Source organism: Vipera ursinii (genome assembly GCF_947247035.1).
Source record: "Vipera ursinii genome assembly, chromosome: 7".
Classification (NCBI taxonomy): domain Eukaryota; kingdom Metazoa; phylum Chordata; class Lepidosauria; order Squamata; family Viperidae; genus Vipera; species Vipera ursinii.
In genome coordinates this window covers 56,185,645-56,204,822 of record NC_139521.1, presented here as the reverse complement: position 1 = coordinate 56,204,822, position 19,178 = coordinate 56,185,645, and the positions used below count along the sequence as shown (strand labels likewise).

The window sequence follows — 19,178 nt, the reverse complement described above, 5'->3', positions numbered from 1 at the left end:
TATACAAGCTTACCGAAATTATCTTCTGCTATTCAGTGGGGTTTACTTTCAAGTAAGTATGCTTGGGAGTCTATCGTTAATTGGTTTCAAACAGCTTTGTCATGTGATGCACTTTTCTTTTGGATTCCATAATTAAAAATGAAGGCTAGAGGAAGGGCACCGTTCAAATTGTTCAATATTTCTCTGAAAGCAGGAGCTAAATGGCCATTAGGTACATCTTCTGAGCCCTACAGCTAAATTATTCCAGAGTTTTGATGTGCAAACTTATTTGTAGCTAAGGAAGTTTGAAGGACAGGGAGAATACATGGGACTCAATTGAACCCTGAAAAGGAATGGTGAGGAACAGAAAATCGGGAAGTTTCTGAAAAAAGAGCAGCAGCATTGCAAAGACGAGATTCTGTCCCTATTTCATGCTAAAAAAGGGTTTTGTCTCTTTAAGGTAGCTTGTGGAAGGGCAAAGATATTTTTTTTTAAACAGGCTTCCCTCACCTTTCTCTAACTCGAATGGTTAATTAGGAAAAAAAAATGAAGTTTTTCCACTTTTTTAAAAAAATAATAATAAACCTTTATTGTCAAAGCACAACATGTGTACATTGAGATTAGCTTGACCTCATTTTAATACCTATGCCAAATCTTCCTCCTCCCCACTCTTCTGCTTGGAATGGGGCTTTCCCCCCGCCCCTCCTTTATAAATAAAAATGGAATAAATATCCCTTCCTCTAGAGGTCTTTAACCGGTTTTTCAAGCCCAGCCTTCGAATAGCAGCAGTGGCGGTGGCAGCAGCAGCAGCAGCAGCAGCAGCGGCAGGCTGAGTGAGTCACTGTTTGGCAATGGAGTGGGCGTGTGTTTGAATGTAAGAGAATGAATGATGTCAGGAAAGGCTGTGGCAGACAGGGGAGGTGGGGACAAGCAACGAGCATGATGAAGCTGACTGTAAACGGAACAGCGGCTTCAGAAACTGAAACGGCTTGCTCGCCTGTCTTCCTCTCCACCTCCCAGGAGCCGCTCTTAGGCTGTGGAAAGCTCTCCAGCTGTTGCACTGCCGGCCTAACGGTCCGTACGGCATTTCCGAGAGGCGGGGAGGGAAAGGTGTGCGACTGAGAAGTGACGGGGGTGGATGAAAACTGGGAGCGGAAGACGGAGGGTGGGCAAACTTTCTTCTAGCCGTTTCTCCTTGCGGCTATTAGCCTGGAGATAGGAGTGTCCCTGTTGGTAGCCAGAAGGATCGGCGAGTACTAAAGAGCCTGGAAGCTCTAAAGAATTAGTTCATGCTGGGTGTTGGAAGACTTTGAGTTCCTGCTCTGAGACTATTGCCTTGGTTAAAAGAAAAAAAAAGAGAGGTAAGTTCAAGAACTTGATGTCTCAACCAGAGGTCTGAATAAGGAAAAACGATGCTTCAATTGCTCAGTGAGTTTTCCCTTTAAAGATAAAATCGAAGACCAATTCTTAGGTTGTTGGCAGAGAGCAGATTTATAACAGATTTTTTCTGCTATAAAATATATAAGAGGAATTCACCTATTGAGGCTCGACTTTCAGAGAAGTTCTTTACAATTTAATGACTAGGTTAAAAGTTGTGGAGTACTGTCAACTACTGGTATGTTTTCCTTAAGGAATTTCGAAAACAGTTATCTACAGCCAGAAACTGTAATACCCATGTTTTGGTATTATTGGTGCTAAATATTATAAAAAGTTAAAGATAGGTAGAATTTATTATGATTTCTTTCGGTTCTAAGACATCTGTGCATTCAATTTATTTTCAAGATCTTAGCTAATGAAGAATTTGTATATTTTAATGGTAAAAGGACAATAGGAAATCGTGATTTTGAGCATTGATTTTTAGTTTGTTAAAACATAAGCACTATAGCAATGTTTACCATATTCCCATGGTTTTGAGCTTTCTAAATAATGGAATTTTTGAATAGACATATTTGGAATATATAATGTCCTAGAAAATAACCATGTGTCCTTAGAATAAAAAGAAATGACTCTATACTTTTCATGTTAGAAAAAGTGTAATTGAAAACAGCTAGTTGTTAGAATTTTCTGTAGATTGGCTTGACTTGATAGACACCTGGAAAGCACAGACAGTGTGTTTGATAAATGTTATTTGCCTGAAGTCAACTTGCCAAGTACATGTACTGTACTTAGTATACTATAGTGTGCATTGGAGAAAGGAACCCAGAGATAATTCATTCTGTGAAAATCAATAAATGTACTTTGGAATGACTGGAGAATTGCAGTCTGTGTGATAAAACCAGCTGTATGAGGAAGAACACTAAAAAAAAAGGTAAATATATCAAAGTAATTAGGTCTCTTGTTACTTTGATGTGTGTACCTTGAAGTGTTGTAAGACTACTCCCAGAAGATAGGATTTTTAAAAAAACAAAACAAATAGCTTGGAGAGTACACTCCTGATGTTTAACTTATGTTTAACTTTGGCTGTTACATTCTTTTGCTAACTTCATTTAAATATTTTAGAATATCTGATAATGCAAATTATGCATGATTGTTGCCTCACTCTGAACTTATTTTATGGAAGATACAGATGTTCCAGTCTAAAAAGTTTCTGTGTTAGTTATATGTTTGTAATAATTAACTGCAACATTGTTAATGCTTCTAGTCGTTATTCTTGAATTTAATATTTTAATTGCATCATATAAAATATGGCATTTGCTTTAACTGACATAATACATCAGTTTATGTATAGACCGTCTGAAATTACCCAATTTGGTTTGTGCAAACATACAATAGATTCAGTAACAATTTTAATGTTTGTCAAAATTTAAATATTTTTAGATTTAATTCTAAAATCTTGCAGAAATTAACATACAGCACCCTTTTATGAGCAGGGGTGAAGATATCCAACCCAATATTTTCTAAAATATTTTTAGTAGAAAATTAAAAACTCATCAGTTGCAGGGGTAGGATCCAATTATGTCCTTTTCATCAACAGAAACACTGAAAGATCAAAATACTTTTCATCAGATCTGTGGAAGTTTGGGAAATCTTCTGAAACAGGCTAAGAGAAATTCAGATTGGGGAAAAAAAACTCCTTCTTTTCTTCTCTTAATACAATCTGGATTCTTATTTTTAAGCCAAAAAAGAAGCCTATTTGATTCATATTTCAAAATTCATGGCTCAATGTAAACAAGTCATCTGACGTATATGAAAGGGTAACATGAGAAGAAGCCCATAAAGGTGTAACCACTGAAAGCAATCATAGTTACAAAAATGGATATGTTCCTGGATAAGTGGTTTGAATACAGCAGCCAAGTAGACACTCTAATACTTTAGTTCTGCCAGCACCAACTGCTCAGAAAGAATGGAAGCATCGTTAGTGATGCCAACTTTATGTAGATTCCCTGTTCCCCCTTAGAAATATATATTTGGTAAAGACAGAAAGTAGATGAATTACCTAGAGAATAACTGATTATTGCTAGCAGAAAAATGCTGATAAATGAAATCAAATCAATTAAGGCTTCTTGTGATCATTTCTGGCATTATGGGATCACTTTCTGAAAACAAAAATTGATTCTAAATTTCACTGTAATTGTTAAATAGCTAGTTTTGTGTTTATTTTTTAGCAATACTATTTGTTTCTCATGACAGTTTTAACAGTATGCAATAGTGGTGAATTTTAAAACTCACTTATTTCAGCAGTATAATGAAAGTATGTAGTATAAATAAGATTTTAGGGTTATCTTTTCTGCCAAGAATTCTGATATCTAAGTAGAAATGAGATGAAAAAGAGTCGCTCAGATGAGTGGATTTAGGCAAAAATTAAGTAACAGGACACTAAAAAATTTTCAGTCCAGGAACGTGTATTTAATACCAGAACCAAGTGCAGAAATGTTTTTTCATGAAAATACTTCCTCGTAATCCACCAAGCATTCATTTAGTTCCTTTTTTAGTGGGAATAGAATGAACCACTTAATTATTATTATTTTTAAAAAAAACCTCTTGCTAATTTTTTTTTAAATCATCCAGCATTGTATTTGTAGATTGTAAACCAGCACCTGATCTTCTGGATTTTAATATATCAGAGATATTCATAAACAAGATATTTGTTATAATGGCCTCCTTTTCACTGATAAAACAATCTCAAAACAGGAAAATTACAAAAACAACTATTTTATAATTAGAATAATTGCCAAGTTGAGCTCAACTATTAATTTACATTTGGATAGATCCACATTTTTTTCTTGGCGACAATAAGGAAGTGGTTTGTTACCATCTTCTGAGATATTGTTTAGCTTGCCTGCCCTCTTATATCTCATACCTTATCTTATATTTTATATCCAAGAACTGCAGGTAGTCTCAATTTACCATCATTTGTTCAGAGATCATTTGAAGTTATGGCAGTGCTGAAGGGAGTAATGACCAGTCCCCAAAGTTACAACCGTTATACCAACCTTGCAGTCACATGATCAAAATTTGGGCACTTGGTAGTCCACTCGCACTTATGACTGCACAGGCACTTCAGCTCCCCCCCTACTGGCCTATCTGCCCCCTACCTATGCCCTTTTGGCTCCCTGCACACTCTCCTTGCTGCCCTAGATGATTTTCACTGTCGTCTTGCTCCCACTGCTGATGAGGTACCCCTGCCCTGGCCCTTTGTGAGGCAGCTACTGTCCACACAAGTCTTATTTTCCCAGGTTGCTTGCAGCAATTTCCTTGTGGGGAAGATGGCCTCATGTGGCCAGCAGCTGCCTTGCGAAGAGCCAGGGCAGGCATATCTTGTCAGCAGTGACAGAAAGAAGGTGGTGAAGGATGACAGGAGCCTTGGTGTGCAGGCCAGTGAGGGCGGCTAAGAGATGAAGTCACATGATGTTATGCTTTATAACTCTACCACTTAACAATGGAAATTCTGGTCCCTATTTTGATTGCAAGTTGAGGACTACCTATACCCAGGTCCAGCCTGGCTAAGTTATTTGTGATTAGTCAAGTCATCTGCTGTAACTATTATTAAAATTTCTTTAAATATAGTCACATCAAAATGGAGCTCATAAACAGGTGGTTTTGGTTGCGGCCTCATTCCCGTGAATAATCTTTCCACAGAGATGCAGATTTTTCAATATTGTTAACATTTTTCAGTGAGCATTTCACTAATACCTTGTGCAGCACTGGATCTTGTTTTAGTTTTCTTTGATATACTGTTTTAATTACTATTAATTTAATTGTTAATAATTTATTAATAACTATTAATAATTTTATTAAAATAATAATGGAAGGGACCTACTCTGTTATTATTCTGTTATCACTCTTCTAGATAGTTTTCTGGCATATGAGCTTTCTAGACTTTTCAAAATGACTGGGGTATAAATATTGCAAATAAAATAAATACTTGGTGAGTCGGCATTGAAGACTCAACACCAAACATGCATACATTTTGCACATTTTGCATTTTCAAGACTTCTGTAAGTATGCTTCCCATTATATCTTTTTTTAGGTTACTTGTGAACTGACTAGCTGACAGCTGGTGACTAATGAAGCTTAGGAAGGTACTGTTTGCCACTAAGCCATGAGACTATTCATAATGGGGGTTCTAGAAGTACCTCTCTAGATTATCTGTCTGCTCCATTGGGGGAAGCACAGTTCTGTCCAAATCTAGATGAAGAAATCTCTTTCCAAAACACTTCTTTTGTAGCGAGAGTTCTGCATCAGCCAATTTTTCCATTATCATCAACTATGTGTGTGTGTGTGTGAGAGAGAGAGAGAGAGAGAAGAGAGAGAGAGAGAGAGAGAGAGAGAGAGAGAGAGAGAGAGAGAGAGAGAGAGAGAGAGAGAGAGAGAGAGAGAGAGAAATGTTTGTTAAGCATTCAGAATACACTTGCTTAGTCCCAGACACGGGACAAATCTTATTTCCTGTTTCAGCCTAGCCCAAGGCCATCTACAGGCAGTAGCCACAGCAGTGGCAGCTCATATTTATGTAAATTTTTGGCTTGTATACACACACACACACACACACACACACTTTCTTTAAATTTGTATATCAGTGATTGCATGACCTCTGTGTGCCATTGCTAAATAAGTAAAATATCTGATAATTTGGCGGGCTTTAATTTGCTGGATTGAAAGTATTCATGAGCTATATTATAGTTAAACAATTTTTTTCCTTCATACTATATTCTTGTGTGTTCTTATGCTCTATTTATGTAGTTGTTTTATTATTTGACTGTAGGGATACTAATGACTTAAAATCAAATTTTACTTTCTTTAAACTGGTTTATGCTTTCAGCTACACTTCAATTTCTTAATTAGCCTTATGTAGTTTATTTTATTGATTTTATTTGGAGATTATAGAAAAGCTTTCTGGTTTAAGTAGATAGTTATAGAATAAATACAGATATTTGTGAACACTGTATAAATGTGGAATACATGACACTTCATTTTAATATGGACACAGTGCTGCTGTATGCTAAGCAGATGCTGGGAGAGCGACTTGGAGGTTGACTCTTAACAAGAGATGTTGCTGTCTTTAAACTCTCAGCCTGTTAGGAGGATTATTGTACCATGGACGCTACTGTCCCAGATTATTTCAAAAGACATTAAGAATCACAGACAGTACTGTCTCAGCAGATGCTCTGCAATTTATTTAGGAACTGAAACAGGCATTGATAAGAAAGTTTCTGCAAGACAGATAAACTACTGTTTCCTCTGAGCTGCATCTGTTCAGAAAGCTATTTTACTATATTGTTCATTGCTGTTTAACTGCAAGCTGAGTCTTAGGCCGGAATCATTTTCAAATTTACTGCACAATAACTCAGGGAATCTGAGTATCTCTAAAATCAGATGGAAAGCAATTCTACATTTATTTTTGAGGAAGTCCTCTATTTTCAAATAAAGCTCTTGATATTACAGTTTTGTAGCTCATTTTTCCCCCACATATGTCTGCCTTTTTAACTTAACAGACATTTTATCAGCTATAAACCTTTCTCTCTGAATATATAATGTAAATATTTTCTCTTGGAAAATAAGTAAAGAAAATATTTCATGAAAAGACATTGGGAGCTCTATCCTTAAAAAGTATGAGTTAGGCACTCTAATGGAGCACAGGTGATGCTGTAGATCAAGGGGTCCCAACGGTGGACTGGCACCAGTCTGCGGCATTCAGAAACCGGTCCTCACAAACAAGCAAAGCCCTATCTGCAGGATGCAGGCAGCACACAAAACCATGCTCCCTCCGGTCTGCAGAAAAGCCTCTCTCTACAAAACTGGTCCCTGGTGCCAAAAGGTTGGGGGCCACTGTTGTAGATGAATAGTGAAGTATAATCTTAAGAATCAGGATTATTTTTAGAATAAATTTAAAAATACACAAATGTTTTATTCTTCCAGGCAAAAGTAATTATTGGACTTAAAGTTTAGTTTAGAATGATGATTGACTTTAAACATGACACAAAGTGAAGATTTATATACATGATTTGTTAAGCTAACCATAGTATCCTGATTTGCACCTAATGATACTAAGTCCTAATGAGTGAGTGCAGACATCATGCTGAACAACTTAAACTGTTTATAAATTACATGAAAATATTCTATTCTTTCCTTTTTTCCATATAAAGATTGTCTGGCTATCTTGCATGATTTAAAGATGAAAAGTAAAAGAGTTGTCAGAATATTTGTTAATATCTGTTTGTTAATTTGGGTGATTATGAAAGCTTCCTTCAGAGAAATTGCTTACCCAACTAATATATTTGGCCTTGAGACTTTAAAGAATATAGTAAAATATTAAGTAGTCTTTGTTTAGTGACACTCTTTCTGCAATTGTTCAAAGTTACAACAGTACTGAACGACAGCACTGGTCCTTGAAGTTCTGGCCATTGCAGCATCCCCATAGTCATATGACTGTGATTTGGGTGCTTGGCAACTGGTGTACAATTATGGTAATTGAAGCATCCCATGGTCACATAATCACCATTTACACCTTCCCTGCTAGTTTCCAACAAATAAAGCCAATGGGAAAGCTGGCAAGAGATCTCAAGTCACAGTCACATGATGTAGTGCTTAAGAATCACACATTATTCTCTTAAAAATTGTAACACGAATTGCCACTCATAAAGCAGTATGGGAGCGTGAGTTTTTGCTTTATACCATTGTTGTTTAGCAACAAAGTTACCATGCCCAATAATGATTGTTAAGTGAGGACTACATGTAAGGGGGGGGTAGGTAGGAAAGCAGGCAGGCAGGCAGAGAGATTTAGATCCTTATTTCACTATGAGATGTGAAAGAATTGTGCTGATTGTATCTTATTATAGAATTTACATTTAATAAGTGTTACTTATTTATATGCAGAGATACTGATAAAAACCACTCTTTTAATACTTAAAATGGTAAAAATCAGTGGTTTAATTCAAAATCCACTGAAATTCTTTTGATATGTGATTCATCAGGAATTCATAAATATGTTCTTGATTTCTCTCTATTGCCTTTTTGCAAGTAGAAAGGTCTAAAGCCAGGAAATCTTAATCTGAATTCCTTTAGTGTTATATTTAAAACTAAATATCTGCTTCATTCCTTAAAAAGGTAGAGTTTGGGGTAATACATAGTTGGAGATTTTTAAACAGTCAGATGTTTAGGACATAAAGCTGACAAAACTTTGGAGAGAGGCGACATTTATTATTAAATTTATTTGCCACCAATCCCGCCCTGCGGTTACTATGGGCAGCTTACAACATTGGAATGTTTAATTATAAAATATGTAAACATAATAATAGTAAAACAATGAAATAATAAAAAGTATAGCAATATGAATTAAAAGATGGGTGGGGTGGCAGCAGGATGTGCAGGGGGCAGGTGGGGTCAATCTACTAGCCATCTCTCATGTGGTACTCCCCCGGTGAATCCCCAGATCAACCAGCAGAGCCAGGTCTTCAGCCAGGTCTCTTTTTTGCTGAAAAGAGCAGCCATAAAGAAAAATTGGAGCAGTTGTACCTTGTCTTCTGTGTTACCCCCCGTCGATAGGGCTCGCAACTTGGGCGTCCTCTTGGATTCACGGCTCAATTTTGAAGATCATATAGGAGCCGTGACCAGGGGGGCTTTTGCCCAGCTTCGTCTGGTGCGCCAGTTGCGGCCCTATCTGGACCGAGATGCCCTACACACAGTCACCCATGCACTCGTGACCTCCCGGTAAGACTACTGCAACACTCTCTACATGGGGCTGCCCTTGAGGACCACTCGGAAGCTTCAACTGGTGCAGAATGCAGCCGTGCGAGTTGTTATGGGAGTTTCCCAATACTCCCGTGTAACACCTCTTCTTCGTGGGCTGCATTGGCTTCCGGTTGCCCTCCGGGTGAGATTCAAGGTGCTGGTAATGACCTATAAAGCCCTAAATGGCTTGGGTCCGGATTATCTAAGGGAACACCTGCTGCCGGCATCAACTTCCCATCGTCCTGTGTGCTCCCACAGGGGGGGCCTTCTCAGGGTACCGCCGGTTAAGGATTGACGGCAGGTTATTCCCAGGGGAAGGGTGTTCTCTGTGGGCGCGCCGGCCCTATGGAACCAACTTCCCACGGAACTTAGGACTGCCCCCGACCTTCGCTCATTTTGCTGGGACTTGAAAACCTGGTTGTTCGAGCTGTTTGGCCCAGACTGAGGGGTTTTAATTTAATTTAATTTAATTGGGTTTTAGTTAACTTCAGGGATTGTAATTTAATTAATAGTTTTAATTGATTTTAATTTTGTATACTATGTATTTTAATTTTCCCTGTAAACTGCCCTGAGTCCTACGGGAATAGGGCGGTATATAAATTTAATAAATAAATAAATAAATAAATTTAAAGTTTAGTATAAAAAGAGATCGTTATGGAATATTGTGAAGTGGATGGTTGCCAGTGACTAACTCATTTGCATTTTGATCTTATATGTAGCACAACTGGATTACTTGTTGAATTAAACCCAGCATTTGGTTGCAAAACATAAATAATGGTTGCCTATCTATGGCACAACTTCTATATGGAATACACTCGGACCTACACTTGGACCCTTTTTCTGATTTAATTCCTGGAAACTTGTACTGTTTCTAAAAACTCTTCTTTATGCATCTTGTTGCATTTCAAGTGCTGAAATAGTTTTGGAGGCAGGCATGGTAAAGATGGTGCTATAGATGTTAGTATTTGGCTTCTGATTAATATTATTCCTTTTTCTAATAAGATTAGTTCCACTAATGCTAGTTTCTATTTGAGTATGGACTCATAGTATGCCTACTGTGCTAGATATGGTGGATCAGTCAATCAATTAGAGGTAGGTGGTCCCACAAATCATTTGGCCCTGTGCCATGAATTACTGTATAGCTGATAACCAGCATCTTGAAATGTATCAGGTAAGCTACTAAAAAACCAGTGCATGTTGTGAAATAGTGGTGTTATACAACTACCTATTCCACTGTATAATCATAATAGTAAAGTTGGAAGGGACCTTGGAGGTCATCTAGTCCAACCCCCTGCTCAGGCAGGAAACCCTATATCATTTCAGACAAATGGCTGTCCAATCTCTTCTTAAAAATTTCCAGTGTTGCAGCATCCACAATTTCTAAAGGCAAGTCGTTCCACTGATTCTGTCAGGAAATTTCTCCTTAGTTCTAGGTTGCTTCTCTCCTTGATTAGTTTCCATCCGTTGCTTCTTGTCCTGCCTTCGGGCGCTTTGGAGAATAGCTTGTCTCCCTCTTCTTTGTGGCAGCCCCTGAGATATTGGAACACTATCATGTCACCCCTAGTCCTTCTCTTCATTAAACTAGACATGCCTAATTCCAGCAACCGTCCCTTATATGTTTTAGCCTCCAGACCTCTAATCATCTTTGTTGCTCTTCTCTGTACTCTTTTCAGAGTCTCAACATCTTTTTTACATCGTGGTGACCAAAACTGGATGCAGTATTCCAAGTGTGGCCTTACCAAGGCATTGTAAAGTGGCATTAATACTTCACGTGATCTTGATTATATCCCTCTGTTAATACAGCCTGGCACTGTGTTGGCTTTTTTGGCCGCTGCAGCACACTGCTGGCTCATATTTAAGTGATTATCCACTAGGGCTCCGAGATCCCTCTCACAGTTACTACTATTGAGCAAGGTACCCCCTATACTATACCTGTACATTTGGTTTTTCTTGCCTAAATGTAGAACCTTACTTTTTTTCACCAATGAATTTCATTTTGTTAGATAGCGCCCAGTGTTCAAGTTCCACTTCCGCCTTCGTCCATGTTTGACAGAGGCGGCAGATCTCCAAACGGGCTGCACGCACAGCTCTCCAAACCGCCGCCGCCCATTTGGAGATCTGCCGCCTCCATCAAACATGGACGAAGGCGGAAGCTCTGCAAACGGGATGGTGGCGGTTTGGAGAGCTGCTGCCTTCGTTCGTGTTTCTTTCGGCCCCGAAAGGCACCAGCTCTCCAAACCTCTGCCTCCCCATTCTCTCAATGGGACTTTTTTACTCCCACTTTTTTTTCCCAGAACGGCGGAGGAGGACTGGGAGCCACAGGAGATGGCTTAAAGAGCCGCATGTGGCTCTGGAGCCGTGGGCTGCCAACCTGTGTTCTAGTGCAACCCCTGCTCAGGCAGGAAACCATATACCATTTCAGACAAATGGTTGTCCAACCTCTTCTTAAAAACTTCCAGTGTTGGAGCATTCACAACTTCTGGAGGCATTCTGGATTAATTCACATGTTCCTCATATCTTAATATACAGGCTGATATTCCTTCAGGTATATTCCCTTGAGATTTATCTGCACTGGACAGTTGTCCTGTTGCAGAATGGACCAATAACCATTTTTACAGAGCAACAATAGATGATATTGCCTTGTATTCATTGTATTTAATTATAAATGCAACCTTAGGCAGATTTTCCTGTTGTGTTTGAGTAACACTCTTTTCACCATTCTTGCGAGTCCTTCTTTCTCTGCAGTTAGCTTTCCAATGAAAGTTGTAGTAGCAGAAGTTTGCTTTAAAACAAAATTTTGCTGATTCAAGATCCAACAGAAACATGATTTTTTAATTATTAATTTTCAATCCCTGAATTAGATACTTTCCTCTAGCTATGTTATTTTTAAATGTCCAGGAATGCATCATTTTTCCCACCTCAGATGGAAGGATTTCATCTTTGGGAAGTTGTTTCATGGGAGTATAGTGTATATGTTAGCCTGCATTGCAGTCTGAATAGCATGTGATCTGTCGCCAAAGTGTCTCAGTCTGAACAGAATCTTTCTAAACTAATTTAGAGTCAATCAAACATGAGCAAAGGACAGGAACAGTTTAAGAATATTGTGCGGACATCCATAAAGTTATGACAGTTGGCCTTCTAGCAGTATTAAAAGCTTGAATTAATATGCAATGGAATTATTGGCTATTTGCTACCAAATTTATGAATGCAAATAAAAACTTGACACAAAGATTAGTAATTTTGTGAAAATGTGAGTCACTTAAATGGCAATGGTTGCATATCTTGAATTTTGTAAATAGATATTTATCAGTGGATAGAAATCAATACAAATTTATATTTACATACATATTCCTTTTATTCAGGAACATTCTTGAAAAGATTACAAATATATTTTGTAAGGAAAGAATATTAAAAATTATCTTGATCCTGAGGCAGGCCATAAAGAAAGATACAAAGAATACATAAAAAGCTGCATGTCATAAAAGTGAAGTAGGACATAAAATTGAGGCATGAAGAAAATGCGTGTATTAGTTAGAAGAAGAACAAGGAAATGAAAAATGTCAAACCACACATTCACCCGTGGGTCACATCTAGTAAGCTGACACAGAATGCAGTTACAGCTAACCACATATGTCTCGCTTGTAGCTAACCACATGCATAGCACAGGAAACTTAAACGCTAGCAAGACACCTGTGACCATTGTTAGAAACAGGGTTGCACGATATTTAGCTATAATTTCACACTGCAAAGGGGGGCTAGAGATGGGCTAGAAGGGGGCTTAGAATCCATGTAACCAATCAGAACTCATGTTACATTTCCGTGTTTTGCTACTTTTGGAGGCTATATATGTACTTGCTTTTCCATGACAAGGGGTTCAGACATTGCCCTTGCTTTCTGTTCTGAACCTTTTGGGTGCAAAATAAAACAAACTTCTTTTGATTCCGAGGTCTGAGTCTCTTGATTCTGCAACAATCCAATGGATTTTACTGAAAACCTTGTTTTAAAATATGTTCTTTCTAGAATTTATTTGCTGCTCCAATTGAAACTTTGTAAGTAGTCTATATACCCCATTTTTCTAAATAATGTTAACTTATGGTTTAATATTAAATGTAAATTGTGAATGGTACTTTATTTCAAAATACATAGATAATACTAGTAATGATTTCATAAAAAACCAAGTCCTAAATTCAAAGTTTATTTATTTAATTTACTAACAGATTTATATACCCATTCATCTCATATGAAGTATTGTTTATGGTGATTTTGCAGTGGCTCTTTAGAATTTCAGAAATACTTATTCAGAAAGTTCAGAACTAAACTAGGGCCCTCTAGAAATAAACTGCTTCTTAAATTGAACCTTCCTATTTTGCAATAAATTGCAGTTTTGAACAGTGACATATAAAAGAAAAACTGAAATTTCAAAAGCTTTATTTTTCCACTTGGTTTAATGTTAATGTGAAAGTTTCAAGGAACAAAGGCTAAAAAAAGGGCATAGCTGATATTGTGAAATATTTTTTGGCAAAAATTAAATAGAACATGCTAATAACATAAAATAATAGGAAATACTTCTTTATAATACTTTTTAAATTGTCAGAGTAGGTAGCTCAACAATAGTTCTACATAAAAAATTCCATATATCTGAATTCTGATGACATCATAATCCCAACTGAATTACCTCAAACTGCTCTTGAGTATATGGTACATTAAGGGGAGCTGTGAACATAAATTGGTTATCAAGGCATTAAAAAGGGTCACTTGTTAGTCACAACACCCACAAGATTCTGAAGAAAGAGCATCTAATACAAGGTCAGTAGGAAAAGGAATGATTTTTCTTTAATTTTTCCTGGATTATTTGGTACACTTTAATCCCCCCAAAACTGAATAAATTATTTTAGCATATCAGTATAAACTATGTAACATCTCCAATGTTTTACTATAGTACTTTACAAGGTTTTTTTAGAATATTTATTCTTGTCTTTCTGCTTTTGTTATACCCATTAACAAAAAAAATTAAGTAGATGGTGAAAATATACAACTTCATAGTTCCAATTATTATTGCTTGCATTCTTTAAAATATTTTTATATTCTTTAAAAATTGGAGAAAAAACCAGCAATTGATGACTTTCAGGTGTTAGTTCTGCCAGAATTGTTAAAGAGCATATTGTATATTAATGGACCTTGTCAAACTATGATCATTTCACCTTGTCTTCTCTCCTCCTTTTTATCTTTCTCATTTAAAAATACTCCCAACAACATTAACTTTTCTGATGTACAAGAAGAAATGCAACTAGCAATTCAGTTACAAACGTATAACCTGAAACAGAACTAAACCATGATCCTTTTTGGTCTTCAGTGATATCATAAAAATGTAGTTTGAATAGAAAGGCAGGCTCAAAATTATAAATAATTTTGGAAAGACATGCTAATATTTTTTGTAATATTCAGTCTTTGGAATTGGTTGCTCCCAAATTTACAATTCTATTTTTAAAAATCCTGTTTGAATCAGCTTCCTTTCTATAGAATAGAAGAGTTAGATAGCTTTGGTGCAGATGTATGAATAGGAATTTTCACACCATTTTTTATATGCAGGAAAAAGTGCTTGTTTGTAGAAATATCTTCAGATTTATTCTCAAACCTATTTCTTGATACTGGGTTAATATTGAACGCTACGTATAGCATACTTCAGGTTTATTTATATATTTATTCCTTATATGTCTGTCTATTCCTGTCTTTCCTATTCCTGTCTTTCTCTCACACACAAACCCATATATAATCATACCCCCCATACCCAGACACACATAAAAAACACACTACAATATTTCTTTTGTGATGAGCAGTGTTAAGCAAAGTACAGAAAGCAAAACAGAATGAGAAATCAATCTAAATACCAAAACTATTTACTATCCCTTTCTGTTCTTTTCTGTTCTTATAAATCATCCCTGCTTCTACCAAGCACATACATTGCTTCAAAGATTATATTTTGTAATCAGCTGCATCCAATCTCAACTTTCTCAGTTTTTCCTTTATGACTATTTACATTTTTTTCATGTTTATTTTGCAGTTCCTAATTCATTCTCCATGCTGCATGCTATGCTGCAGAATAGAGTTTTATTTTATTTATTGAATTTGTTTACTGCCTATCGCACAAGACTACTCTAGCATAAAACATGCCTGTTTAGATCAAATATACTGTAGTTTTTTTCTATATTCAGACAGTTTCTAATATAGATTTTACTTATATCATTCAGCAAACAGATTGGTTTGTTGTTGTTAGTTGCGAAGTCGTGTTCGACCCATTGCGACCCTATGGACAATGTTCCTCCAGGCCTTCCTGTCCTCTACCATCTTCTGGAGTCCATCTAGGCCAGGGGTGTCAAACTCAATTTCATTGAGGGCCACATCAGCTTTGCAGTTGCCCTCAAGGGGCCGGGTGGGTATGGCCAGGGTGGGCGTGGCCAGAGTGCATATGACCTACGCATCAAGGCTGCCTATGGGGGCCTGGGCAGGAGTGAGACAGATCTGAGGGTCTCTGGCAGAAGTAGGGTCTCTGGGCCAGGGCCAAGGCAGTGGGGGCCGTTCCCTCACTGTTTCCAGGATGGCTTTGCGGGCCACATGAAACCACTTCGCGGGCCGGATCCGGCCCCCGGGCCTTGTGTTTGACATGTCTGGAATAGAGGGAAGGAACCTCCAGCAAGAAGGAACCTCCAGCAGTGTAAAATTAATTAAAAAAATAAAAGTTATGAAATCATTTCAGATGAAATTTAAGTGAGAAAAAGCTGGAAGGAGTATTTTAGTACTTTTGGGAATAATTGTGGAAGGTGAAAGATAGAATTTGAAACATGCTATGTATGTTAGCATCCAAGAACCAATGGATGAAGAAAGTAATATATGTTTTATGAGTGAAAAATAGAAGAGCTCCAGGTACAGATAATATAGCAACCAATGATAAAATATCGATGTGGTTTGTTTAGTGTGCAACATATACACAGGTAGTCCTCAACTTACAACCACAATTGAATTTCTGTTGCTAAATGAAACATTTGTTAAGTGAGTTTTGCCCCATTTTATGACTTTTCTTGTCACAATTGTTAAGTGAATCAGTGCAATTCGTAAGTTAATAACATGGTTGTTAAGTGAAACTGGTTTCCCCCATTGACTTTGTTTGTCAGAAGGTCGCAAAAGATGATCACATGACTCCTAAAACTGCAACCGTCATGAATATGAGTCAATTGCCAAGCATCTGAATTTTGATCATGTGATCATGGGGATACTGCGATGGTCATAAGTATGAAAAATGGTCATAAGTCACTTTTTTCAGTGATGTAACTTGGAATGGTCGCTAAAGGAACTGTTATAAGTCAAGGACAACCTGTAATATATCAGAACAAGTAGTTGAGTTTATGTAAATATTTAATATCTTAAATATTAAATAGGAAGAAATAAAGATACTGTAAGATATGTAAATATTGCTAGAAAGATAGTGAATAATACATTGTGAGAAAAGAATATTTGTCAAAAGTGGAAATGTATATAACAGCTTGTTTCTGTACATTTTTCTACATGGAAATGACAGTTAAGTCAACAGAAAGTTGAATGCAATGGAAATTAGATATTTAAAAGCGTGTTGGCAAAACAAGAGGTGGGGTCAGGAATGAATGGGTATTGAGTGAACTTTGATTGAATACAAAATGGGTATCCAGTACAAAAGAAGTTTGTTGTAGTAGCTGTAGTCATGTACAAAGAGTGAATAAAGATCAAAACAAATATACGAAGATAGAGTGAATGGACTGAGAGTAGAGGAAAGATTTTAAAAAATGTGCTGTTAGATGAAGTTGTTAGCACCCTCAAAATGACATGAGAATTTTTAGAACAAATTGTAACAAAAATTGTATTCATTATTGTATTTTTGCCCTCCCCCTTTTCTATATAACTCAAGGTAGACCAAGAACGAGCAACTGGTCCAAATTCACCATTTGGCTAGTTCTCATTTATATTGAAATGGTATAATGGAGGCAAGAGTGGTTCGCAAAAATACAAAAATATGAACATATATACTGAATGCATTGATGTAAACTATGTTAGCTATATTTTTAGCTATATTCATGCCACAAATTCCTTTGGATTATTACGGTATGTCTTTTTTTTGTCGTGCCTAGCATTGCTTACATCAGAATGGAATAGCATTTAGTTTAATGACCACTCATTCAGCAACTGTTTCAACTTATGACTGTACTGAATGAGTGATACTTGAAATCAGTCCTTCTAGCTGTGGCTATCGCAGAGGCCCTGTGGTGATCTGGGTGCTTGGTGACTAGCTTGTAATTGTGAGGAATAAAAATTCAACTCCAAGGGTGTTGGAAAACAAAACAAGTTTTATTGAAGCTTTTACAAAAGTGGTGGAACTCTTGGTAATAGCAAATCACAGAGTCCACACTTGAATCAATTTTGCATAGGTTTATATATCCTGTCCCGTACATCACGCCACAATTGGTCACATGCTTTCCAACCGTGTAGCAACCATTACAATTACCAGACCCTCCAATTTTTAGATCAAATGCCCCTTTTGTTCCTGTCTTATCTTCACTCCCTTTTCTGTGACATGATTTGTAACATCCTGCTAACTGGGGGTATAGCTTATCTATAAGATGAATTGCAACTCATACTGAATAATTGCAATTATAAAGGACTTATATCTTCCCTTGTTTTTCTATAAGAATGCCTGCTTTCCATCTGGAAGCTATATGTGTAACAGAGTTCAAGCTTCGGTTAAACATGGCTGCACTTTGGTTCATAGTTATACTTTAAAATATTAAGTCTAAGCAGTTTTAATAAAGAATAAGCCTTATATAAATCGAATAATATGTTATTCATAAGCTCTATGCTATTCTACAATAGTGTGCACTATTCTAAAAGTGTGTTTTAAGTCAGTATATATAATTCCTCTTTATTCCTTCAGTTTATTATATCTTCTTTCCTAAAAGTACCTTAGCTAAGTGCCTCTATATGCCTATTCCTTTAACAAAAATGGAAAATTACAACATGTACATTTCTTGTGTACCTCACATAATTACATCATTGCAGTATCCCAAAATGATGTGATGCCCATTTGCAACCTTCACTGTCCCTTCCAACAAGCAAAGCCAATGGGGAAGTCAGCAGGAGGTTGCAAATGGTGACTATACGAGATTTGCTTAACTTTGTGGGATTCGCTTAACAGCAACCAGAAGTGCCAGGACTGCAATTACTAAGTGGCATTGTCACATGACATTGCACTTTATGACTGCATTGTTTAGTGACAGAAATTCCAGACCCAATTGCCGTTGTTAATCAAGGACTTACCTATAATGGGTTTGTACATATGTATGTCTCAGTTCAGACATGTCAAACTTGACGTCACGTGATGTCGCGCAACATATCAGAGCCTTTTCACCATTGCCGGCAATGGAATGGGCACAGCTTCCAAATGACACATCCGGCCCTCAGGCCAGCAGTTTGACACCCCTGGCCTATCCAGAAGCATATAGGTTGAGGGTATCAAAGTATAGCATGAATTATGAGGGCAGCTACACCATGCTAGAAATGCACTCTTTTTTCTAGTCTTTAGAATCTCATCCAGTGTTTCTTCCTGAATGTACACTTCATTTATAATGGTTTACATGAATCATTAGTTGTATCAGTTTACTGTTTTTCTCTTATAAAATGAAACAATGATTTATGGCTAATGTTTATAGATTATAGTACAAAGCAAAGTGCTTGGTTTGAGGTAAGACTTCTCTCTGTCTTGATCTGATTGTATTCTCCAATGTCTTGAAAGCTATACTTGGAGATCAGTCATTTGTCCTAAAATAGCTTATGGTCAAAGCAAAAGCACAATGCAATTGTGTTCCATTTTTTAATGCCTGAACATCTTTTAAAAATGCTATCTATGTATGTTAAGCCAACAAATATAAAAAGGCTTGCAAAAGTCATTTTGTACTGTGCAATATAAGGACATAAATTCAGTTAATAGTGACAGTAGTCATTTTCATATT

General features: G+C 36.9%; 1 protein-coding gene and 1 long non-coding RNA gene across 4 annotated transcripts in view; one reads left to right on the top strand and one right to left on the bottom strand.

Moving 5' to 3' along the window:
* LOC310643071 overlaps nucleotides 1-19,178 on the bottom strand; it is a 937,169-nt gene that overhangs the window by 706,497 nt on the left and 211,494 nt on the right. The window lies entirely within an intron of this gene.
* SGMS2 (sphingomyelin synthase 2) overlaps nucleotides 973-19,178 on the top strand; it is a 34,276-nt gene continuing 16,070 nt past the window's right edge. For 2 of the 3 annotated variants that reach the window (XM_083367103.1, XM_083367101.1), the window contains exon 1: nucleotides 973-1,340. The gene's annotated coding sequence lies outside the window, so the exon portion shown is untranslated. Of the gene's footprint in view, nucleotides 1,341-5,449; nucleotides 5,502-19,178 lie in introns of all 3 variants that reach the window. The other variant, XM_083367102.1, reaches the window with a different exon arrangement.